Source organism: Martes martes, assembly GCF_963455335.1.
Source record: "Martes martes genome assembly, chromosome: 1".
NCBI classification, from domain to species: Eukaryota; Metazoa; Chordata; class Mammalia; order Carnivora; family Mustelidae; genus Martes; species Martes martes.
The window spans coordinates 44,663,522-44,691,213 of NC_137888.1; the positions used below are offsets into that span (position 1 = coordinate 44,663,522).

Consider the following 27,692-nt stretch of genomic DNA (forward strand, 5'->3'; position numbering starts at 1 on the left):
TCAAAATGAAGCTGTTGGAATTTCAAATTCTATGATGGAAGGAGTGTTGTTTTTATATTGATGAACAATATCAATTCGTAAGAACGTCCCCGTTGCAACTATATGTCGCTAAAAGGTGGGAAAGCACCAGCATAATTAAGAAGGAACACAGCTTAGGGAGAGAGAGTGAACTAATGAATAAAAAGAACACTTACAACCTGGATGTGTAATATCAGTGATGGTCATTTATAATCCTGCTGGAGACGATTGACTTCTCAAGCTAGAGATGAAATTATTGGGAGTGGAATGTAATTATCACAAAACATAGTTCCATAATTAAAAACAATATAAAAATATTCAAAGTGCCATCCCTCCTGTTGACTCTTTTTCCCCTGCTCTTGTGTCAAGACTTTGCCTTGATGCAAAGCCAGAGGATGCAATTCAAGGAAAGTTTGGTCCCTGGAAGAGTCCTGTCATTGTGTTGTTCAGGCTGTGTGTACTGCATCTCTGCATCTTAGTTTTCTTACTTTCTTTCACTGATGAGAAATTTATCTTTTTGAAAGTATGACATTTTTGAGTATTACATCATTAAGTCAAAAATATATTCTCAGACAAATTTACAGGGCTAAATCTAGATAAGTCATTTGTGTTTATCTGGGACTTCTATAGAAAATAATCTAGTCTAATATAAAAAAAAGTTCTACTCTAAATATGAAAATTTGGTTTAACTCTAAATTTCAACTCATTGTACTTTCAGGACTAGAATTCTTTCAGATATTATGTAAAAGACAAGTACTTTGAGATTACTGATCAGAAAAGGTCCCATGCTCACCAATGACTCAATACAATATTTATTCATCCAACAAGAATGTATAGGACCCTTAATATGTGCCACACACTGTGTAAGGCTCTGGGGATTAAAAAAAAAAGAAAAGTAATAATAAGACCAACAGCCTTCACATAATTTATAGTCTAGATTTGTGGGAAGAAAATAAAAATTTAAATAAAAAATACAAGGTTAGTGAATGTACTATCATAAAAATATGCAAAGGGAGCTCTGAGAGCATAGAGAAGAAAAATTTTAATTTAGCATGAATGGGTCATGAAGGGATCAGCGGAAGGTGAGAAGCTGAGGCTCATTCTTGAAAGAGGAGTAGTAAAGGAACAGCAAAAACACTGAGGCCTGAAATAGCATGGAAAATTTAAAGAAGAGCAAATAATTTGGTGTGGCTGCAGTGAGGATTCATAAAGGTGAAATGGTGGGAACAAAAGGCAGAGAGTTAGACAAGGGCCAACATGAAGGTGCACTTTTGGCCCCACAAAGGATGTTGAGCCTTTTGAAGATACTGAGGAGCCAGGAGGGGGTTTAAATTAGGAAGGAACATGACCAGTAACAGGTGCAAGACCCTATCCTGAGCAATTTACACAAATTATCTTTTTAATTCTGACAAGATTATTTCTCCTTTTAGAAACATAAGTAGCTTTACCAAAACCTGATAATCAATGAGTGGAGGTTCAGGACTAGAACCCTAGAACCATCTGACAATGACCACAGCAGACAGCAAAAAACATGTTCTGAATCACTGATTCGTAAATGACATGAAAGTTACTTTTATGAGATCCTTGAAAAGACAGAATCTCTAAGAAGAATCTGAAAAATATGTTTGTCTAAACCTGGAATTTGGGTAAAATAGAATGGCTCCCAAGTCACTTTACAGCCTAGGGGGAAAATCATTTAAAGGATCGTTTTTTATCTGGTTAGTTTTAAATTGCATTTTCAAAGCATGCTGTTTATATCCAGAAGAGAATTTCAGTGAATAATGTCATAGTAGGATATGAGCAGGTTTACTATAAATTCAGGTATATAATGATATGAATCCCAATCTATAGCATCAGTCTTTTTCTCTTCATACTCTCCTAGCTCATCTTTTAATTTTTGTAGCTTTTGTCTCCTGAGTGGTGCCTGAACTAAGTTCTCTCTTGTGCATTCTATTTAATTAACTAACTTTACAATACATGCATAGAGGTGGGGGTGGATTGGGGAAGAGAGATGAGATTCTCTCATTTGATGGTCTGGTTCAATTTCTTTTTTAAGTAAACAAAGTGAAATACTTTGCAGTTTCATTTTCTCTAGCCATATCTGTTTTGCTTAGTTCAACTTTTAGTTTGCCAATAAAACAGTAATACAAAATATGAAAGAACTCCTTTTCAAAATCATAGTATTCTTAACCCACTAGTGTTCTACAAATATAGTGGCATCTGAATAACAATCACAGTTACCTCTCTTGTCTTCTGGACCAGCAACTGGATTTTTTTCCAGAGTCAGATTATGTAGTAGAAACTAGCTAAACAAATGTAAAATCACTAATGATGACTGCTAGCACTATGAAAAGAGCCTACTTGACCTAGACCTGTTAGTTTCCTCTCTCCCCAAGACTACAGAATAACCTCTTTACATATGTGTATATGGAGAGATAAATAGATAACAGATAGGTGAGCAGATATAAGTAATTAATTAATTGATTGATAGATATATGTGAATATACATGAATACATGTACATGAATATACCTATTCATGTATATATCACTCCTATTCACTCCTATATAGCCACAAAAGACTTTTCTGTTTTATTCCATTATGTCTGCTAATCTCTCTTTGATAAAGAATGTACAACTAAATATTATGTCCACCTACATCATTTATTGAGTACCTATTGTGTACTGGTAATTTTAATCAGGCACTGTAATTGATTCTCCCACCTTTTTAGAATGGATATAACAAAATTACAATAAACTACAGAATCAGTAGTAAGAAAGTAAGAATATATAAACATTGCATGTGGATCTTCTTGAGAAAGGTAAAAGATCGGTGTCAGATGCTAATATAAGAATTTTCTCCATATTAAAATAAATTCATATTAGGCCCAAACTATCAAACACACACACCCACACACACACAGATTAAGTACAGACCTTTTTGGCTTATATGAATGAAACAACAGGAAATTTTTTTTTTTTAAAGATTTTATTTATTTATCAGATAGAGATCACAAGTAGGCAGAGAGGCAGGCAGAGAGAGAGGGGGAAGCAGACTCCCTGCTGAGCAGAGAGCCCGATGCGGGGCTCGATCCCAGGACCCTGGGATCATGACCTGAGCCGAAGACAGAGGCTTTAACCCACTGAGCCACCCAGGCGCCCCACAACAGGAAATTTTAACCACCTTATATTTATTATAATTTTGTCCTTATTTTCTGGAGAATATGTGCTTCTTTTCAATGGAGAGAAAGATAACAATTAAAATTAAAAAGTCATCTACATAGCCAGTAGTATCCATATCCTTGCAAACTTCTTTAAAAAATGTTTGATTTAATTTTTTAATAATAATTACTTAAAATTACACCTACTCTTTTTTAGAAAAAGCAACAAAAATAATTTAAAGATAAGGAAGTTAAACATTTGGTTATTTAAATCACCAAAACTTTTTTTTTTTTCACAAGATTTATTTATTTATTTGAGAGAGAGAGAGAGTGAACTGGGGGTGGGGGGAGAGTCCCAAGTAGACTCCCCACTGAGCACAGAACCAGAGGCCTGACTCAAGCTCACGACCCTGAGATTGTGACCAGAGCTAAAATCAAGATGCAGATGCTTAACGGACTGAGCCACCCGGGACTCATAAAACCCCAAGCCTTATCTGATATCCAAATATATTTTAGAGTAGCAGAAAGTAATTTCATGTATACATCTTTTAAAACTCAAATAAAATATATCCTGCTGTATTGCAGCCAACTTGAACATTTTACTTAAATACTTGTGAAGAAAACTTGTGAAGCTATCAAAAGGGTGCGGAATCCATACTTAAAGCCAATTTTTGAAAGAAAGCTGGAAATTTACACATAGTAATTAGCAGTTTACCTCTCCCATTGCATTAGTGGTTATCCAAATGACCCAGGAGAAGTATACATTGCCAACATGGAAGCATTGCATTCTTTTCCCCGGAAGGATTAATTATACATATATATTAAATTTCAGCAACATACAAACTTAGGTTTTTACCCGTAAGCTACATAAAGCACTTTTGTAGCACAAAAGCCACATCTGTCAACATTTTAAAATGTATTATTTACCGGGGCGCCTGGGTGGCTCAGTGGGTTAAAGCCGCTGCCTTCGGCTCAGGTCATGATCCCAGCATCCTGGGATCGAGCCCCGCATTGGGCTCTCTGCTCACCAGGGAGCCTGCTTCCTCCCTTCTTTCTCTGCCTGCCTCTCTGCCTACTTGTGATCTGTCAAAATAAATAAATAAAATCTTTTTTTAAAAAAAATGTATTATTTACCAAAAGTAGTAACAATGGACTAGGTTTATATCACATGACATAACCGCACAAAAATCATCATAATCAGCTTTACCAACCAAACATTAAATTACTGGACCATAATAGGTATTTCAAAATAGAATCTTATGTCGTGGGGCACCTGAGTGGCTCAGTCATTAAGCCTCTGCCTTGGGCTCAGGTCATGATCCCAGAGTACTGGGATCCTATCCCACATGGGGCTCTCTGCTCAGCAGGAAGCCTGCTTCTCCCTCTCCCATTCCCCTGCTTGTGTTCCCTCTCTCGCTGTGTCTGTCTCTTCCAATAATAAATAAAATCTTAAAAAAAAATCTTATGTCATGTCTTGCACATGTATACAAAAAGTGTTAGTGTAGTTATAAATGAATGAATTTAATCACTTAATTATTTTAAAACATCCATAATAGTTAGCTGTTTTTAGTATGGTTTCATAGTTAAGCAATTTGATTGTTTAACAATTTATAAATGGGAAATGATTCTAGAAATTAAGGTTCAATATTGTGTCTCTTATTCCTTATTCCCTAATTTGTTCTTTATGCCTCAATTGGACTAATTTTTCTATATTCCACCCTGTCCACTTAAAAGCTCCAAATCATTGAGTATTTTCTACCACATAAAATGTGAATTTCTCAACAAATATTCAAGTCTCCCTCCAATCCTAATCAACTAACATCATTCTTGTATCATCTCCCTCTAGTTAACACAAACTCTGAAAAAATGTATGGATGGTTTATACATGAAATTTTCTGAATCTTCATAATTTCTAAGCTTTTTCTATGACCTCCAACTGGAAGATTCAGAAATCTATCACAGTACAGATGGTCGGTCCAGCTCATCTGCTACCCCTCCTGAAATGTTCTGGATCAGTCTGGTGAAAAGTCATCTCTTTCCTCAGACATTCTATATTTTATTGTGCAAGTGCTCAATTATTTGCTAAGTTGTTAGCTCTTCAAGGTTAAGAACTATAGCTAGTGTATTTTTGTGTCTTATGGAATGTCTTGCTTATAGTTTCCAATGTATATTTAATCAAATAAATGAATAACATACAATTTTAAAAGGCTCAAATTGGGAGAATAGCATGCTGCCTGCCAGTCTAAACAGAAAGAATCAAATATTTTTATTTGCCACAGATAAACATTTTAGCTTGCTTTATTTGGGCTGTCAGGCTGTAACTGGCTTGAGTTGTATAGAAACATAGTATGTAGAACTTTAATCACAAATTAATTTTTAATTCTAAAATTAAGGGCATTTTAGGTAGAGTTAAATGATATTTTTGTTGTAAAACATATTTTTTTCATTAAACTTCCTTTTGGAAAAAATCTCTATTATGCTTTAAAAAAAACCCAAAAAACCTCTATTATGTTTGATCTGGTCTATTGGTTGAAGCCCAATCTGTACCGCTCCAATTACTTAGGATGAAATTAGCTACATCATTATTAACAGCAGCCAGAAATTTGAGGATGGTTATTAATGGTGAAGCATGAAGCAGAAAGAGGACCAGCTGACCCTGGTGGAGTAATAAAAAAGTTAATTAATCAAGCAAGAGGCAGATTTCATATTTATGGATCTACCCAGAGGAGGACAAATACCAGTATGTAAGATTTTAATTTGAAATAATCTCCAATCAATAGAACACTTCCCCCCCCCAATCAATAGCACACTTTCAGTGTTAGCAACCCTAGCTATCTAAATGCAAACATCAGTAGGAAAGAAGAATTTTCTAGCAGTTAAGTTGTCCAACTATAAACTGGCCCACCTTATGAGGTAATAAATGCCCCCCATGATAAGAATTTGTGCCGGAACTAGCTGGATACATTTTCAGCATATCTTAAAGGAAATCCTTGCTTTGTTTAGGAGGTTGTGATACAATTTCAAGGTAACTTCTAACATTGAGATTCCATCAGATAATATTTATTGAATTATAATTATTTTCCAAGCACTTATGTATTCTTTGTGGCTACTAACCTTTGAAGTAGATACTATTACCATGTCCATTTTATGGATCAGGAAACCAAAACACAAAGAAGGTTAGTAACTTACTACATTCCACTAGTAACTGTTGGAATGGGCATATTATATTATATGGGGATAGTATTTTTCATATTAATGATCAGAACTAGGACTGAGTTCCCTTTATATCTAATTCAGTGTTTTTACTTTTCTTATTCAGCTTGGTCATTAGCTTTGATTTTCTTTTTTTTTTTTTTTAAGATTTTATTTATCCATTTGACAGATAGAGATCACAAGTAGGCAGAGAAGCAGGCAGAGGGGCCGGGGGAAGCAGGCTCCCCACTGAGCAGAGAGCCTGATGCGGGGCTCAATCCCAGGACACTGAGATCATAACCTGAGCTGAAGACAGAGGCTCAACCCACGGAGCTACCCAGGCATCCCTAGCTCTGATTTTCTACATGATTATTTCTTTATTCTTGCCTCCAATTCTTCACCCTCCCTTAAACAATTATATTCTTCCCTAACATAATGCGTGTTTGAATATAAACACAGATTTTCAGAAGACTATAATTATATATAAATCACCATGCATCAAGTTCAAAGAGCTATGTGTGTTTTAATACAGATTTCTAGACCAATGCACACATAGCAGACCAAGTATAACTCTAAAGGGACAAAATAATGTAGAGTCTGATTACCTTACATGAGCAGGGACTTGATGAAAAGTAACTATTTGCATAGAGAATGGAAGTCTCCTTTTAACAAGATTTTGATTAAAAAAAAGATATTTTGCTTCCATTTTGCCTGGATCAAATAAAGACCTTAAAAGATGGGAACCAAGCTCATGTACTGTAAGACAGACTGAAGATTCCAAAACATTTTAAATATTAAAGATCATAACTTTGCTAAATGGGCTGGAAAAAATCATTAACAGGGTCTTAGAAATTATAAAATGTGCATATTAATATTCAGTGTTACAATTGGTCTCATATCAAAAAAGGAACTATCAAATAATGGGGATCTAGTTCTAAAAATAGAATATAGGTTTATTTTAAGCCAATAACCTACAGCAACATATACAAAAATATGACTTCTTTGGGATATCAGCCATCATCCTTTGACCGGAAGTTTGTGGGTTTTTTTTGAGATCAGGAACCATTTTTTACTCATTTTTGTGTCTTTTATATTGCTTTGCTGACACATAGAAGGCTTTCAGTGAATATCAAATAAGTTGATGTTATCCAGTAAATACTCAATTAGCATGCATCTGTTATTTCAAACAAACCACATGTGTTTTATTATTTTATTTATATATTTTCAGTATCTTGTTTGTGTTTTTGTGCATATATATTAAAAATAGTATACTGAATGCTGAATTACAGATCTGTAGATCTATAATGTGACTATAATAATATTGCATTGTGTATTTGAAATTTTCTAGGAGAGTAGATCTTAAATGTTCTTACCACATACACACATTCTCACACACACACATACACATGCACAATAACTATGTGAGGTGATGGATATATTTATTAGCATGATTGTGGTGATCATATCACAGTGTATACTTATATCCAAACACTACATTGTACACCATAAGTATGTGCAATTTTTGTCAGTTATACCTCAATAAAGCTAGAAGGAAAAAAAAAGATAAATAATAAACATTCTCTATCTTCAGGAAGCTTAGACTAAGCCACACCAGAGACTCTTCTAACAGAATTTCCTATATATGCCATTCTCAAAGTCTAATTTTAATTTGACTTGATTTGAGAGGAGATGGATTTTTTTCTATCAGCTATCATATAAATTGCCTGAATTTTTCTGTCAAGTTATTTGACTTTACAACCTTGAATCCTTCTAGAGAGCAAAAATATTCCGTAGACATTTCAAATTGCTCCAAATTTAGTGAAAAATATATTCCCTATATAATACATGAAGAATTACAACCATTCTTCAGACTATACAAATCAGCTTTATTGATTTGAATCTTGAAGTGGCTTATAAAAATGTCATATTCTAGCGCTTAGGAAAGCATTAAGGGCAAAGTCAAGAAAACTTAATCTCTTAGTGTAACTGTGTATAGCCTATCTGGAGCTGCTGGTGGGATTCTTAATTGTGGCTGACCTCCTACTTCCATCTGTTGCATGATTATGTACTCTGCCCAAGATAGGATAAAGAGTATTGTGTTATTCAGTAGCTACTTCTGGAATGGCATTCTAAAGCATGAGGGGAGTTCTAGCTAGCTGTGGAATGATGCCCAGTGTTGATACATAGCTTTAGTTCTTTCAGGGAGAGGGCAGAAACATCTGAGGCTGGGATGAAATTGTCCTTTAGGAAATCCCAAGCTGCAAGGATGTCACAGCTTGCTTTAGTACTTCCCAATGGAATTCTATCCATATGGTAAGCCATGATTTTTAGAGCTAAGAAACTGGAGAATTGAATGAAAGAGTTGTCAAACTGTCCAAGGTGGGTGAAAAGTATTTTATATACAATATATAAATACTATTATATATTATATATATATATTATACTATTATATATATTATATATATAATTATATAAATATTATCTCCCTATGTCAAAATGTGAAGGCATAATTTGAGTTTTTCTATTTGTATGATACTAGGATACAATAAAAAATAAGTTTCAATTTTCTAATGTAACATCTTTTAAATTTCTATTCACTCAGTGCAAGTCATCTGTTTTTGCTGTACCTCACTGTGAAGTCATAATACTGAATGGACAGATGTTTATAAAATAAACCCAGCCATCTCTACCAAACCTTGTTTGAAGAATTAAGAGACAGCTTAAGTATTTGCATTACACTTTAGTTTTTCAAGTAAACAGTAGTTCAGTGGAATTTAAGTTAAATAACAAGAATTCTTGGCAAAATAGCTGGAGCCCTTTAAAGGATTTAGCTGTGTGTGCACAAACCGGAGCATGACATGCATGAGCATATTACCGCACTGTAAAGATAGACAAAGTAGCAGAATATGGCAACTTTACCACCAGATATAAAATAGCTGATTCACAACAAATTGAATTTCATATTCTCTTATGCTTTTGGGAAACTGAGCATCCTTTAAAAAATGCTCCTGCACTATAGTTATTTTTTAAATAAATATATCTTATATTTGCTAAATACAAAACCAGAAAGCAGACTAAATGATTTTTCAATAATCATTTTCAACATTTCTGTAAACAATAATCAGTGCAATATTGCTTACTGAATTTAGCATACATATTTATACATACATACATACATGTAATACATATATTCTGCATTCATGCACTCTTCCTATTCTCATTTTGAGATGAAGAAATGAAATCGACAGTGTCTTCAAAATTGTTGCTTAAGTTGTTATCCTGGGAAGAAAGAGAGTTTATTTCTAAATTTGATACAGTGTTTGTTTCTAAATTTGACATAAGGAGAAAGTGAAGGGCATGTGAAAGGAAGCAAAAGCTAAAGCAAGCAGAATGTTTAATTGTTCAATTTATTCATTCACTCTTTCACTTGGTTTAATAGTACTAACCCATGGGCCAGATATAGAAGGAGGCGCTGTGGATCCAAAGATAAAAAGAATAGACTTGTTCCTTGCTTTCACAAAAGCTTGTGAGAAGTTCAAAAAATTCAACAAGTTTACGAGGTTATATGTGACATTTTGGGAGCACAAGGAGAAGAACCCAAACAAACTTATGTTAAGGAAAGTTTTGAAGAAGAAGTGCTATTTTAAAGCAAACTTTCAAGTTAAATAAAACTTAGCCATGCTAGTGAGGGGGGTGGGATGTGAGGTGGGGGGTAAGATAAGAGGGCCAGGGAGCTTCTGTCCTCTCATGTATGCAGGCATGCAGATGTACAGATGAAAGTGAGTATGGAACCTTCTAGCAACTGAAAGCATTTTAGTATGGCTAGAACCATAGTTTTCAAAATGTGGGTCCTGTGCCAAAATCGGTAGCAACAATACCAGAGAAAATGTTAGAAATGCAGATTTTCGGACTCAACCATATACTCCTGAATCAGAAACTCTGGGGGTGAATCCAACATTCTGTTTTAACAAGCCCTCCTAGTGATTCCGAGGAGACCCAGCAGCTTCAAAAGAGGTGGGGGTAAGGAGTGTTGGGGTGATGATCTTGGTACAGAAAATGCAAGACATGTGACTGGAGTCATAGATAGGCAAGGGCCATACGATGCTGTCTCTGATCTTGCCAGGAAACCTTCCTGAGTTTTTATTTTTCTTCCCTTTATCTGGAGTTTGGAGACAAGCAAGCCAATCAGAATGAGCTTCCCATAACTGACTTCTTTGGTACCACTGCTAACACATCTAATTTTCTCACCTTTATTTTATCCACACTAAAAATAAAACCTTCTAAATATCTTTTTCATTGTCACTCTAAAGCTGTCATAACTTCCAAACTCCCTAGAGACTATTTTAGCTTTAGAATTCACCTACTGAAGGTGCTGGAACCTTGGGGATTATCAATTTAAATTCTAACACATGCTTGCTCTCTGCCAGAGTGTGAGCCTGCATATTTCACCTTGACAGTTCATATTTGGTCTCTGGACTCTCAAGACACAGTGAATTATGACCTGCTCACCAGAGCCTCCTGAGAAAACTGGAGCTGAGCCATCTCATGCCAAACTTTCAACGAAAGTTGGTCAGTCGCAAATGTTCTAGAAATTAAGTTATCCGGAAAACTTCATGAATCTAGATATCATGTTAGCGAAGCAAAGTTAGATATCAAGACTAACATGTCACACAAGGCTGTGATGGACCTGTCTCAAGCTAGGTTACTTGCTTGGTTGGTCTAATTGGTAAAGGCAATGTAAGACTTGGTATCTTGGCTCATGACCATTCTCTACTCTAGACATTAGTTTCTCATCAATAAAATAAAGGGAATATGCTAAATGAGCTACACTTGCTCTAAAAATAGAGAAACTCTGAATGAAGTGGTTAAGCATTTGGGCCAGACCAAGCTCTGCCACTCCCTAGATATTAGGACCTAAGGAAGGCAATTTAGTCTATGTAAGCTTTGGTTTCTTCATCAGAAAACTGGAAATTTATTTATTTGTTTGTACACTGATTTATTCAAAAAATATTTGTGAAAACACACTCTGTACTCTATACTAAGTGCTGTTCTACATGTTGTGGCTATAGCAGAAATAGACAAAGATCCTCAGTGTCCTGTCCTAGAGCTTATGTTCCAGAGAGGAGGGAGGCAATAAGCAAACAAGGAGTAAAACATTTAGAATGTTAAGTGATGCAGAGCTCTGGTGTGTTGCCTAGACCTCCCCTTCAGGACCCAGGCACTTACTTAATCTCTTAGCTAGTGGATGTGCTGCCTGCCAAAGGCTCCTGGCTGAATTCCTTTCCAGATGTTGGCTCTGTCCCAGTGTAGCTCTGGGGAAGCTAGGTTCCCCAGAGTCATTTCCTTTCCCCAGAGGTAGGCAGAATCCAGGTCTGCTCATTGTGGGGCACAAAGCTTTGTGCCACTGATCAATTCAAGACATCTGTGAAGGATCCTCTCGGCCCTTGAGATTTGCAGAGGTCTTTGTAGTTACCAGATGGCAGTTTCTATGCTCCATTTTCCCTTTTCTGCTACCCTCACTTCCCAACCTGTCCACGCTGAAGTCACTCCTCAATAAACCTGCCACCTACAAAGCCACATGGCAGAATCTGCTTAGAGGAGGTTTCCTTAGAGGTTTCATCCTCTAAGCCAGGTGATGAGAGATGCTCTGGAGAAGAAGAGTAAAGCTGAGAAAGAGGATAGGGAGTGTCTGTCTCCTAATGTGATCATTAAATGTTAACTCTCACTATAATTTGAATTAATTCTGTGAGCTGGCAGCTGGCAAACACTTTGTGGAGGAAAGCCTTCACCCTGGCCTTGAAGAAAAGGAAGGATATAAATAAGGAGAAAGAACGAGATTTTTCATGATAGCATCTGATTCATACAATTCAACTTGGCATATACTTCACAGATAAATAGATAAAGAAGACTAGTGAATTTCAGTTAAAAGTTCAACCTTTGGACTTAACCCTGGATTTAGATCTTGGCCCTATCACTATCTTTGTAAGAGTTAGCTAACCATTCTCTGCCTCAGTTTCCACATAAGGAAAACTATGGATAAGAATATCACCTACTTCCTAGTGTTCTTGTGAGTATGCATTGGTTCAATGCATGTGAAGTACTTAGCAGAATTGTGTGGTTAAGGCTCAGTCAATGTTGAGTATAAATATTGACATTATTGGTATTAATTTTCAGCCCTAAAATTCCATTCAGACAATCTCAAAATGGTCTTTAGAAAATGAAACAATATTCTTATCTTCTTGTATCTAGACACCCTAAAGAAATCAAGTCATTCTCTGATTCTTCCTTTGACATTTATTTTTCATGCCCATTAGTTTACTCTGGAGACAGCTGGCTAGTCTTGATGTCAGTTTTTGTTTCATTTTTATAGGTGACATGTCAGGGTGAGTGGGCTTCCTCAGATGAGTTGACCTCCCAGTGCCTAAGTATAGGCAGTGGTGGGCAAGCTATAGGAGTGGTGGGCAAGCTAGCTCCACACTTGAACTTCTGAGATACCAGACCTCAACCAGCACAGTTTGCAAGTCAGGGAGTCTCCATCAGTCCTATTCCAGCAGCATCACCTTGTGGACCCAGAACCACTGTCCCTCCTGTGTCTGTGGTAATCAGATTATTTATGGGTTGGACCACTTTTCTTTTAAATACTTAAATCGTAAAAGATTTCCATACCAACAGACAATATAGCATAAAGGTTGGAAACTGTAACTCTGAACTAGGTTATCTGTACTTAAATTTTGGTTCCACCACTTCTATCTGTATAACCATGGCAAGTTAATTAAACTTTCTGTCCCTCAGTTTCTCCCTCTATAAAGTATATCCTAAATTACATGTGAAGTAGTTAGAACTGCAGACAGCACACATAAGCACTCCAGAAGTATTTGTTGGAATAATGACTATCCTCCTTCTGAGGAACAGTCAGTCATGTCTTGGGTACATAATGGTTTTTCGTATGAGCCTGTGCTGTAAATCAGCTGCCTTTCATTTCTTAAGGAAGAAAAAAAAAATTTTTTTAATGAAAAAAAAAAGTGCAATTTTAGAAAGAAAACTTCCTTAGGGACTTTCTATGGAATTCTCAGTCTTCAAGTAGAAATGACGTACAGTCACCTATCCCACAATAATTTTTTTATTAAATAAATAACCATTTAAATGATTTTCTTGCACAAGAATAAGCAATCCAAAGAAAATAAAAGTTAGCTGCATATTGAAAATTATATTTTGGCTCAGAATACTACTAGTTATATGGACATTGGGGAGGGCATGTGCTATGGTGAGTGCTGTGAAGTATGTAAACCTGGAGATTCACAGACCTATACCCCTGGGGCTAAAAATACATTATATGTTTATAAAAAAATAAAAAAAATTTAAAAAAAGAATACTATTAGTTATACTGTAAATTCTATAAGTAATAAGCACAGAATATCTTGTTTGAGGAAGCATTTTACTTTTTCAGATTATGGAATAGATACAGAGAGAGACACAGCAAGAGGGAACACAAGCAGGGGGAGTGGGAGAGGGAGAAGCACGCTTCCGGCTGAGCAGGGAGCGGGATGCAGATGCAGGGCTCTACCCCAGAACCTTGGGATCAGGACCCTGGAATCAGGAACTTAGCCAAAGGCAGACACTTAATGGCTGAGCCACCCAGGCACCCCCTATTTGAACTTTTATAAAGACACATTTTACCTTGCATAATCACTGGAAAGATGGCTCTTCCATTCTTTCATTCTTTCCCAAATTAATCCAAATTCCCCAGCAGACAAGTGTTATCTAATTGCCTTTAGCACATTCTTCTTTGCTTTGTCCTATTCTGTACGGCAGCATTCAAATGCCTTTTGAGTCCTTCTAAACCACTTCTCACTGTTTGTATTTCTCCATCAAAGAAGCTGCACCATTTTATTTTTAATTAATTCATTCATTCATTAAAATTTAATTAAGATTTAAATTTTTAAAACTTTTAAATTTTTAAATTTTAATTTTTTTATTAACATATAATGTATTATTTGTTTCAGGGATACAGGTCTGTGAGTCATCAGTCTTACACAATTCACAGAACTCACCATAGCACACACCCTCCCCAATGTCCATCCCCCAGCCATTCCATCCCTCTGACCCCCCTCCCCTCCAGCAACCCTCAGTTTGTTTGCTGAGATTAAGAGCCTCTTATGGTTTGTCTCCCTCTCTGGTTTCGTCTTGTTTCATTTTCCCCTCCCTTCCCCTATGATCCTCTGTCTTGTTTCTCAAATTCCTCATATCAGTGAGATCATATGATACTTGTCTTTCATTGATTGACTTATTTCACTTAGCATAATACCCTCTAGTTCCATCCACGTTATAGAAGCTGCACCATTTTAAAACAACCTACTTTTTTGTCATTTTTCTCTCTCTCATCCTGCTCAAATGCCCACTGGGAAGATAGATTTCAAATTGAGTTAAACAAAATGTAAAGATACCCAGTTAATACTCATGGAGGTTTTTGTTTTTTGTTTTTTGTTTTTTAAGATTTTACTTATGCACTTGAGAGATAGTGAGAGAGCCCATGCTGAGTTGTGGGTGGGGGAAGAAGCAGAGGGAGAGGGACAAGAGACTCTGAGCTGAGCACAGAGCCAGCCCAACAAGAGTTCAATGCCATAACCCTGAGATCATGACAGGAGATGAAATCAAGAGTCAGATGCTCAACTGACTTAGCCACCCAGGCATCCCCCCAACCCTCCATGGAGAATTTTTTTAAAAAGTTATATACCTTTTCAATGGCTATTTGCTTGATTTTAGCAATATTTTTAAACATTATAAAAGTATATCATTCATGATCATACTCTACCATTACCCTTAAGGTAAGATAAATTTAATGAATTTTCATAAAAAAAAAAAAACACAAACTTCTGCACATGAGACTGTGTCTCTGTCATCATTTTTCACAATGCTCTTACTGCCTAAGATGGAGGGAGAAATACTTTACTGGAAAGGAAGGTGAAAAGTGATTACATAAGAGATTGATGGGGAAATTGTACCTTTACACTGACCAGTGACCTGTGCCTCTAAGGCACAAGGACTTACATACCAGAGGAGAGATGGAGGCATTCCTGCTCCATCCATGACTGTGGAGACAGTTGAAGGAGTCTTATATGTACCCTTCTCTTCAGACTTCCAATAGCTTATACTTTGGCAACTGGGGCATCAGGACAGGTGAAAAATAATAAAGCTCAGTTTGGAAAACAAAAACAATTAGAAAAATATCTTTTGGTAATATTCAGAAAAGCAGCAGTGTAGAAAACCTCCCCTGAAGCTAGAAAGTATGCACCTCCATTGCCCCCACCCCCACCAAAATAAGGGATGTGACACATGAATTAGTCAAGCTAATAAGTATATGGAATTTGAAAATTCTTCTCGTGTTTTAAAAGGAGATAGAATGACCTCTATTTTTTTGTTAATAATCCAGAATTATTTAATCAAGAATTTTGTTTAACAGAACATGCCCAAACTTACATATAACCAATCTAAGTCATTAATATTTATTAGTAGAGATGAGAGAGAATTACAAGTATAGTCAAATTTCATGTTCTAGGAAGAAAGCAAATGCTTTAAGCACTTAGTAGCATGATTTATCCATATATATGCTAACTTATCTAAATTGCCCTTAATTTTTATAGAGATACCTTCTCAGAAAATCTGATTAAACAGAGGAATGTTGACTTTTATTTGACTTTTATTGCTCTTCTCCTTAAAAACAGTTGAGGAGGTCTAAAACACATATACAAAACGTTTACTAAGTTATAGCTAGAAGTAGAAAATTTGATCCATAAAACCAAGAGGGAACAGAATCTCATTTTGAGGATTATTACTAGAGGTGCACTACATGTACATTATCACTGCCTCTGAGATTTCTGGAAGTAGCCAGAGAACAGAGAAGTCCTCATGTTCTTATGATGTGAAGCACAAATGTAGGAAAGACAGATGAGGAATTTGAAGATAATGGCCTCAAGCAGTTTTTTTTTTTTTTCCCAACACATGCAACGGTGTGTTTGTTTTATTATTTTTTTTTTTAATGTGGACTTTTGTGACCACAACCTTTGATAGAAGCAGACCCAAGGTAAAGTGTCACTGATGGAAGATTTCCATGCTGGGAATGAGATGAGTGAGAAAGTTTACTTAATATGATTCCATGCATACCGACTTCAAAAGAGCTAATATATCTGGGGAGCGAAAGAAAAAGAATCCCTTTTTAAGTTTATTTTCAAAATATTTGTTCTTTAGTCAGAAACTAAAAAATCAGAAAACCCTAAGGCCCTTTGGTTGCAGGTATCAAGTATGCCATGAGCGTTAAGCAAAAAGAGATTTAAGAATGTGGCCCTGACAGGGCCACAATGGAAACATGGGGACGAAACATGGGGACGAAACATGGCTAGGCTTCAAAAAGGACTGAAACAAGAAACTAGAAAGCTCTTGAAATGAAAGGCAACTAGTCTTTTTTTTTTTGGTCCATATAGCTACTTGTTTCTGTTTCTCTCTCCTAGGACTAGTTTTACCTGTGTTTATGTTCATTTAGGAAAATATATCTATCTGCTTCATGGTTTGCAGCTTCACAACTCCCATTCATTCCAAGCAAAATCACCAAACTGACCATAAATCCTAATTCCAAATTTCTGGAAGAGAGATCATGTTTGGGCCCAATATGAATCAAGTCTCCGTCTCTAATCTAATTCATGTGAGTAAGGACCAGGGACAGAGAGAACAATTTTGCAAGACACCGCTGTGGAGGCAGAGGCAGTTTTCAGAGATAGGGCTGAACAGATGCCTCAGAGGAAACTTACTAAGAATTTTGGAGTTAGTCTTTAAAGAGAGCTTAGAATGTGATTTATCTATTTTCATACTGATAGATGGTATAAATGCTTTAAAAAGAAGGTGAAGCAATACAGAAATCTTTCCACTGTTAAAGGAAAGACACCCAACCAGTATTTTTGCTCATCCTTCTATTTGCACTGAAATGGCCTGGAAGCAAAGCAAAGATTGTCTGCACGAAGCAGAGTTGAATCTGCTCCAACAATTAGGCATACTCTATATTAAAAGCCCAGAGTTCCACACCACTGGATGCTGTGAAAAAAGATGATTCTGGCCTGGAAAATTTTCAAAGCAGGTGTTCTAAGTCATCAAAAAGAAACCTGAGGAGAAATGCTCCCATGGAAAACGTTATATTGAACTGCATAGTTTTGCAGCATGCTTTCTAGGATAAGCTGTGGAAAAAATATGCTTGTACAAAATGGAATAGGTTGTCTTGTTTTGTAGAGTTTTGATCAATCGCCTTTTGTGTGCCGAAGAAAATGATTTTAGTTTTGATAAAGTTGATGACGTGCAATCCCTTCTGGCAGCAATAGGATGACAGAATTATTTGTATCCAGAAATCAGTTCTAGTTGTTGAAAGTTGAACCCATATCATCAGTATATAGGAAAAGGCATATCTTTCTAACAAGATAACACACACCCAGTTTGTCTATAATCAATATCATGTCATGAAGATATTAGTGTAAACGGTAAATAAATGAGACACAATACTGTTTTATAGAACATGAAATTGTGAATGCATATGTCAGGAAATTCTTTCTTTTTAGTTTGTTTCTTCAAGGGTATTTACTCCACATTTCCAGAATCACAATACTAAGCCTCACTTTTGAGTTAACTTGATTCTCTGGGCAATGAAGCCAAAATTTAGTGAAAGATCATCAGGCAAAGCAAACAACATTATTTTCTTGAAATCATTGGCTGTAAGTTGTAGTATAATATTGTGCCTCAAACCCTCTTGTTTCTAATACTAAACATTTAACTCGGAGACTTCACACATGATTCAAGAGAAAGCACAACATAAGTAATAGAGGGAACATTAAGAAAATTGATGGAGCCATAGTTTTGTGGGACAACAAGGTTGGCTCGGTTAGGATCTCTCCAGACTTCGTTGCAGTGATCAGTTAGAAGTTGAGGTAAACAGTTTGCTGTTACTCAGTGCAAGCTTCGAGAAGTTTCAAACAATGATCCAAAATACTTCCTTTAAAACTTACTCACTTTCAGGGGATAATCAAATGAGTTTTGGCATAGAGAATAGCAGGTCCCTTTTGGATGCCAGTGATCTGAATTATTTGGAGCACTGTGCTTGGGTCCATAAAGCTAAGAGAAATTGCCCTCCACTGCCAACATTGTTGGTTTGGGTGCTTTCGTAGAGCTTCCACTGAAGCCATATAAGAGACCTCAGCCATTGCCTCAAATCTGCTTTATTATTAACTGTGAAGATTAAGTAAAGATCTTTACAGAAATTTGTTCAGCTCCAGATTTGGTGGCAGTGAGTTTATAATTAGATGTGTTTAAACTGGGCAGATTCTTCCACAATCTGATTTTAACAATATTGTCTAGCTAAATTTTCAGAAATGTCTGTTCATTTGTTTTTATTTTTGGTGTGTTTGTTTTTACATCCATGTAGTTTTTATTAAGTCAATACATGAGGTCCATTAAATATAGGACAGGCAGGACTAATTTTACCCTCTGACCAATCAGTCTATTAAAGATAAAGAAAATGGGTTTTTTCTAAGCAGAAGATTTGGTATTCTTTGTATAAAAAAAGGGTTGTTTTAAAAAGGTAACCCCCACACACCCAATTTTACTTTACTCTTCCAATCTCATCCATCTAATTATTGAGGCAAAGGCTGTGTTCTGCATAGAAAAAAAATTTTAATAATGAATGGATCTTAAAAACGTCTAACTCAAATAACATAACAATAAGAATTATGAATAGCTAATTTAGAAATATGAAGACCCACTTATCTTCCCTTCCCCTCATTATAGGATTATGCATATGGACAAATACAGCCAAATTTTCTCTTCTTTGTTTCATTTCATTAAGTAGGACTCTCATTTTCAAGTGACAAAAACCCTACTGATTTGAAGAAAAGTGGGACCTTATTACCTTATTAATAAAAACTCAAGGAGTAGTGTGAGATTCAGGCCAAATCCAAGCTCTCCAAACATGGCCTCAATACTTTCTCAATCTCAGTTCTGCTTTTTTTTTTTTTTTTTCCCTCCTCAATTGGATTTATCTTCTGGCAGTTTCTTCCCATATATTTGCAAGAGTTTATATCTCCAGTAAGAATTGCAATTTTAAGTAAACTCCCATCTCCCTCTATTCCACTCCTGAGAAAAACATAAGCGTGCTGACTGATGTCACTAAATTTTCTTGACCCATTCTCTCCACCTTCCTATTCTTGTTCCTATTCTGCCTCAGAGTGCATGGAAAAATCTCCAAGTGCTATGTCGTCTCCATATATATACAATGTCATTTCTTCACACTAGAATGTCCCAATATCTACTCATCACCTTGGTTACTTGCAAATTTCTTCTGATCTTTCAGATTTGGCTTAAGAATCAACTCCTTTTTAAGGCTTCCTTCCCTTCTTTCTATTGATATTATCACGCTCCTGTTCTTCCCTCAAGACCCTCACACATGCCTCCATTTTAGCAACAGTTTCACTATATTACAGTTAAGGTTTGAGTATCGCCCTGGCTGAAGAGAAACTACTATGAGGATAGGAAACCAGGCTTAATTAAGCCTTCTTTGTCTCCCCAGTCCCTATATCACAGTGTTTAGCACATTCTAAATTATTAATATTTTTATTTGTTTTGTTGAATGAGAATTCACTCAAGAAATTTTCTAAAACTTTTTCTAAATAATCAATGTGTGCTTTTGTTTGTGTTTGTTTGTCTATTTTCTAAGTGTTTTTTTATTTAAATTCAATTAGCCAACATATAATACATCATTAGTTTTACCGGTCAGCCAATTACCCCATCCACCCACCCACCTCTCCTCCAGCAACCCTCAGTTTAATGTGTGCTTTATTTTTTTTTTTAAAAGATTTTATTTATTTATTTGACAGATCACAAGTAGAGAGGCAGGTAGAGAGAGAGGAGGAAGCAGGCTCCCTGCTGAGCAGAGAGCCCGATGCGGGGCTCGATCCCAGGACCCTGGGATCATGACCTGAGCCGAAGGCAGAGGCTTTAACCCACTGAGCCACCCAGGCGCCCCTGATGTGTGCTTTAAATCAAGATTATTTTCTTTACATACTTTTCTTTGAAAAATAGATTCTAAAGAAACCTTTGAGTTTGTAAGCCTTATGAAATTTGTGATCTCTAATGACTATGCATTTAATTACAAAGCTATTTACCTCAAGCCACACTGTTATATAGAGAAGCTATAGCCTCAAGTGCATATATATGTTTACAAATATGTAAATACTCACTATTAATATTATGGTGCACGTTAAATAGTCTTTTGAAATTGAGTATCGTTTGTTCCAGGGAATTTGTGAAATTTGTAAGGAAATTCTATTATACACTGGATCTTAAAAAAAAAATGAAATATGCATGTATAAAGGCATAAGTATTTCAATTGCAAAATATGTTATTAAAGACCTATCTCAACTGCAAATAACAAAATGAAATGTAGACAATTACAAATTAAATCCTTGACATTTAGAATGTTAACAGAGTTCCAGATGTTTAAATGCCTCAATTACTTTTCTTCGTTCTTTGTCATGTGAAGCCTGCCTGTCAAGGCATCTTGACCATCTATTAACGCACACAAGAATCTTTAAAAGAAAACAAAATGTGTTTCATGCTGCACTACCTGCTTCTGCTTCTGCCTCTCCATCAAGATGTACCAAACTCACATTTTCCAATTATCCCTGTGTCATTTGGCATTTTTATCTGACAAGTAAATTAAGGTCATCAAGAAGAGCAAATCTTGAAATCTTCTCTGTCCCAATGTAGCCACAGTTTGATGTACTCAATTGCATCATTTCTGGAGAACTGGCAGCCCAGAGGAGGAAAGCCCAGGAGTGAAATCACTTTCTGAAAAAGTATAATCCCAGCTAAGGGTCCCTACTTCAATAGATATGATCCATGAGGCTTTTTTTTTCTATCCAGTTGAGAATTATTAACTGGTTTACTTGAGTGGAACACAGAATCCCTTGCCTCTGCCTCTCTCTCTCCCTCTCTTTCTCTCTCTCTCATCTTAGAAGTATTTTTCCTGTTGGTAAATGGCAACAAATTTTGAACATAAAAGAAACATGTTACTATAATACCATTGCCAATACACTCCTCTAAATATTTACTTCATTCAAAGCCTAAGCAGGAGTATTTGAATAAAAAATCTTAAGTCACACTATTTTCTATTAATTTATTTCTGAACATATTAAATACCAAAATACAAATGTGTAAGGGGCTGTTTGTATAACTAGAACATTTTTAAGCAGGAGCATTACCAAATACCTCATATATGAAAACTCTTCTTTAGCCAGGGACATTTAATCCTTATATCTAGAATGTGTTCTTTATCACTTCCTCATGAATATTTATTAATTCTTAGATTGTGTAAGGCACTGTACTAATCCCATGTGATATAGAAATTTGAAAGATATTATTTCTGCCCTCAAAAAACTTATAGTATAATTGAAGTGAGCCAAAACCCCTGAAATCCTCAGAAAGTAAATCTTTTTTTTTGACCATCGAAGTTTTCAGACAAAGCTTTGGCCTTAAAAGTACTATTTTTATTATTTTTAAGTATTTTCAGAGACATATTTTTCTAATCGTGCTCCCACAGACTCTTGCCCTTTTTAAATAAAATATCCTGGACATAAGTCAGCATGTTGTGATTGACCTTATATGATCATGTTGATGTTTTGAGTTATAACATCGTGAGTCCTTCTGTGCTCTCTGAATTTTACAGGGATGTTTGATCCTAAATTTCTAACTCCTGAGTAGTGTATATTTTGGGATCTTGTGTCAGATTTTCAGTTTCCCCAGTTCTTCTGGTGGTCAGCCTAGCAGCGTGCACTTCCACTCCATTCCTTCTCTTTAGATATCTTACCCTTGGCCTCCACTTACTTAATTTACTATTACTCTACTGTTTTGTGAACTTGGAAATCAATAAATACGTCTGAAGTAAGAGTGTGAGGCATCAAAGCTGTTTTATGGAGTCAACTATGCATTCTTTAGTATGTGAATATCTATTGAATGTCTCTTCAGAGGCTTTTTGTCCACGTTGTTACTATTCCACTGCATTCCACATAGATGGAAGCTGCCATCTTGCTGAATTCAAATACGTGTGATGAGTATCTGAACAGCTGCGGGAACAGGAGAGAATGCGGGTCAAAGAATTACTTAAAATGTAGGAATGGCAGAATTGATCAACCTGAAGGCGAAGGAGAGAATTACGGGAGGGCTGAGTCCAAGGGTTCAGGCCTGGACATCTCTAAGAATGGTGTTTCCACTGCCGTGGGATGATTTTACCCTCTAGGCACTGGGAAAGACTCTGAATATTTTTAAATATTATTTTGAAGAATAATCATGTGGCCACATAATGTGAGATGGATTGGGAAAAAATACTATAGAAAGCCAATTGAATAGAAAAAACATAAACGTAGCCTAATCATGGGAGGCTGAAGCCTGAAATGAGGCTGTGCCAGTGGAAATCAACATAAAATAATGTAAGACATGATAAAGATTTGATTCTGGACATGAAATTGTAGGGAAAGGTAGAATCAAAGATGGCCACACATTTCAAGTCCAGGTAGACAAGAGAATAACAGCATCATCTACAAAATCACAAAATTCTGTTTGTCTAGGAGAAATATATCCTCAGCTTTCATTCGTATGTCATACACATATGTCTATATAACCATATAGTGTTGAGGTTTTACGGATTAGTTTCTATTATATATTGCTAAATCTTTGTGTATGTATCTCATTTCATAAGGTTAAACTAATCCTGATTACAGTATATGACCTAAGGGGAATTTTTTTTTCTGGAAAAAAAAAAAAAAAGGCTAAAGATTTCCTGCATGGTCTTTCAATAAATCTTAAGATTAGTTTACTGGGTACTGTCAATCCATTACAATGTTGAGATTTCTCCTGTGCTTTAAAAAAAATCATTTTGGTGAAATGAGATAATATCACTTGAAATTTTGATGTTTCATCAAGAACTGGGAGTCACAAATAAAACATGTAAATATGAAACAATATATACCACCACTTATTTCCCTGGGAAGCATTTTGAGAAAACTTTACTCTAAAAAAATAAAAATAAAAAATTATGTAACTGCTGTCTTCAATAACTTTAAAAAGACGTTCGTAACAGAAAAGAGTTAACTTTAAAAGCTATTCCACAGAAAATGACACAGCATACAAATAACAGATTTTACTTTGAAATGTAAATATAAACTAGAATAATCTTGATTACAGAGAGACAAAAATCATGTCTCAGTAGAAGAAAATTCTTTGGTTAAAAATAGCCAAATTGCTTTTCTCTCATATCCTAAAGACATGAAATTTATTTTCTTAAATCTACTTTTTAGAAGTATTTGGATTCCAAGTAAAGAACCTCACTTTTTTTTCTCTTTAAATAGAAACAACTAAAGTAAACCTCACTTATAATGGCATCCTGACTTATGCCAAGCATTGGCTAGGTACTAAGCTCTTGTTCAGGAACAATTTTGCATCTCTTTTTGGATAATTGCTTCCTCTTAAGGAAGTGTGCCTCTTTCCAAACCATACAATGAAATAATTATTTTAGTATACTTGTATTTTTCCAAGACTACGACCTCATTCCATTAAGCAAAGGGACAAATTTCTGATCAACATTTCTTACCTGGATGTCATTGTTTCTTTTTAAGGACACATTTGCTCTTTAGGGTGTTATTTACATTAGTAAATGATATACCTTTTCTCCTATAAAACTAATTAGAAATAATCTTTTTAGGATTAAAAAATGACTAGATGGTGCTAACAGACAGATTGTCACACATGCCAGGGGAATTTGTAGCTATACTTACTTTTCTGGAATCTATTTGGTAGATGATTTTAAGGTTTCTCTGTCTAAATGTCTTCTTAAATTAATCAGGTGCTTGAGGTCTCTAACCAAGGAACAAGTACGCCTCCTTCTCCTCTTCTTTTTTCCCTCCTTCTCTTCCTCCTCCTTCTCTTAACACAGGTAGTTGACTTTGAACAACACAGGTTTGAACTTTGCACGTTCACTTACACAGAGATTTAATTTTATTTTAGTAGGTTTTTTTTCCTTGCAAAAAGTTTTATTGTTTTCACTTGGCCCAAGACTTGGGACAAGGCTCCAGAATGGTTAAAATGCTGCATAGTTGCTGCAGGGAAAGGATTAGGCAGAAGCCCTGACATCGGGGCCTCTGAGCTCCAGAGGCTCAAAGCTGCACTGGAGCCCCCCCCCTTTTTTTTTTTGGTAATTTTATTTTATTTTTTCAGTGTTCCAAGATTCATTGTTTATGTACCACATCCAGTGCTCCATGCAATATGTGCCCTCCTTAATATTCACCACCAGGCTTTTTTTTTTTTTTTAATTTATTTATTTGATAGACAGAGACCACAAGTAGGCAGAGAGGCAGGCAGAGAGAGGAGGAAGCAAGCTCCCTGCTAAGCAGAGAACCCGATGTGGGGCTCAAGCCCAGGACTCTGGGATCATGACCTAAGCCGAAAGCAGGGGCTTTAACCCACTGAGCCACCCAGGCGCCCCTTCACCACCAGGCTTTTAAAGAGATACTCGCCCAGCCCAGCCTGGGAACCACCCAGCCTGTGGAGCATAGTCAGGTGGTTGCCCTCTTCTTGATGAGTTTCACCTTCTCATCCAGGAAGTGGTTCTACGGGAAATCACAGAGACAGAGGAGTGTGTGAGGCAGAATCCGGGGCACGCGGATCCCAAACAGCTTGGCTCAGGTTCTTCCCAGGGCCATGGCGGCTTTTACAGCATCCAGGGTTTTAACCCACTCATTTTGGGATGGTTTTTGCATGTCCTGGAATAGGGCGTGACCATCCCTGCTGGTTTTGCATCTTCAAGAGCCCCTCAGTGCCCTCCCGCTTCTCCTACCCCACCTCACAGAAGAACGGCCCACACCATCCAGACCCATGTTATTGAGGCTGAAATAGAAGGCCAAAGAGAGGTAGGTGCAGGAGGCCCGCTGACGCTTGTTGACCAGGTGGCTGGCAGCAGCCTCCACCTCGGTGGAATAATTCTGATGAATCTGGGAGTTCACGGTTGCTCAGCAAGAGGGAAATAAGCTCAAAAAATGGTATTGACTAGTCCCAGAGGCAAATGATGGCTTGAGATTATGATTTCAACGGTGGTGACTGGAAAAGAGTTAGGAGGGTGGCCCGAGGCTGGAAGAAGGGATGTTGATGATAAAACACACAATATGTGCTAACCAATTGTTTGTATTATTGGAAAAGGCTGCCAATCAACAACGGGCTATTACTATTTAACAGTAGTTAAGTTTTGGGGGAGTCAAAAGCTATGCAGTGATTTTCGACTACAGGGGCTGGCACTGTAATTCTCACGCTGCCCAAGAATCAGCTTATTTCCCAACTGCCACTCTGTTGACTCATTGCTAGTGACTGCTTATTCTTTTTCCAGAGCAACCCCTATGTATCTCTTTTGTAACAGTTCTTACACTTGTAATTAGTTGTTCATTGTCTATCTTTGCCATGAACAGTAAATCCAGGAAGGCAATAATGGTCTTTTTTGTTCATCACTGAATCTCCTGTGTTTATCTCAGTGTCTGACGTGTAATAAGTGCTCAATAAACATTTGTTGAATGAGCTGATGAGTTCTTAACCTTAGAGACACATTTCTAAGCTTAATTAACTTAATTTGATTTAATGTAGAAGTCTTTACTTCCTAGTAGTTCCTGCTTTCTGGGAAGTATTATCTCCAACATACAGAATAATTTGATTCTTCTGATTAAAATTATGTTGGGTAGACTTACTTCACGGGAAGGTGAAGATATGGATTACCCTAGATTAATCTGATTTTTTTTAAAACAGAATCACCCAATGCAAACCATCATTCAATCCATTCCCTCAAGTATTTATTGAGCTACTACTATGTATTAGTTATAGGCTTATAGGCTTATAGGCTGAATACTGTATTAAGTTTCCTAGAGCCGTTGTCATAAATGACACACACAACAGAAATTCTCTCACAGTTATGGAGGCCAGAAGCATACACCCTCCTAAGGCTCTAGGAAAGAAACCTTCCTAGTCTCTTCTGGGTCCTGGAATCTCCAGGCATTCCTTGCCTTGTGCCTGCTTATCTCCACAGTCTCTACCTCTGTCTTCACATGGACTTCTCTTCTTTGTCTTCTCTTTTGTCTCTTTGTCATTGGATTTGGGTCCACCCAACTAATACAGGGTGACTGATATCCTTAACTTATTTGCACCTACAAATTCTCTCTCTCCCTTTTTTTCTGTAGGGGCAGAGAGAGGGGTAATGCAGATGTCATCATTCAACTTACTATAGATACAATAGTGAATAATAAAATCCCTGCCCTCATGGAATTCGTTAAAAAAAATTACAAAAGAAGTGATTTCAATAAAACATGATAGAAATTTATTGGTAGAGGTAGTACAAGGGTCTGTGGGAACATAAGTCTGTGAACCTAATTAAATCTAAACAGTCAGAGAAAAGCTTCCCAAATTATGTGATGTTCACATAAGAGGACTGACTAGGACTTGACCATGAAAGAGAGTTTGGCACTGGAAGAAATTCAGCAAAGTTAGTGAATGATATTAATCTGGAGATACGTATTAAGAGCCATTTGTAAAGAGCCTTGTGAACAAAGTTAAGGACTATAGATAGCCTTCATCCTGAGATAGAGCTCCGTGACTGGCCAACACTAATATGATAAAAAGACAGAGATTATCCCCATTAAGGACCAAGAGCTGCAGCACAGGTCATGAGTGTCCTTCTTATTTTCAAAGGCAAATCTTGTTCTTCCCAATATTTGTAGTCTTTATGGATAACACAGTATCATAATAAAATTGCTCTGAGAGGTTGTGACAGGCATTTAATTAAACATTCTCATTTTACAGACCTGACACCAGAGTCAAGCAAAATGGATTGAGGTCCCACAAAAGCACTGGATCTAGCCGTTTGTTCTGTTAGTGAAAATGTTCATGTAAAATATTGGCATCAGCATGGGCCTGGAGCCTGGCAAATCAGAGCTGATTGCCAGCTTCCCTGTGTACAAGAAGTGTGACCTTATACAAATACTATAACCACTTAAACTAGGAATAATAGTAGTACCTACCTATTAAGATCATTGTGCAGAATAATGCTGAATTTGTGCAGAATAATGCTGAATTTGAAGTACTAAGCATAGTGCTCGAGGAGAGTTTATTATGAAACAAATAGTGACTGCTGTTGATGATGATGATGTTCCTAATATTTTCATAATCATCCCAGCCCCATAATCCATGGCATTTTACTCCCAGTATAA

General features: G+C 36.4%; 1 protein-coding gene and 1 pseudogene across 2 annotated transcripts in view; one reads left to right on the forward strand and one right to left on the reverse strand.

Moving 5' to 3' along the window:
* Positions 1 to 27,516, reverse strand: LOC308349514 (ferritin light chain-like; annotated as a pseudogene). The gene is made up of 3 exons: positions 27,504 to 27,516; positions 24,940 to 25,456; positions 1 to 108 (listed from the first exon to the last, which is right to left on the reverse strand). The product of its transcript is annotated as a ferritin light chain-like (transcript).
* The window catches only part of EPHA6 (EPH receptor A6), a gene marked incomplete at both ends in the record, with an annotated part of 631,617 nt that overhangs the window by 358,136 nt on the left and 245,789 nt on the right, over positions 1 to 27,692 (forward strand).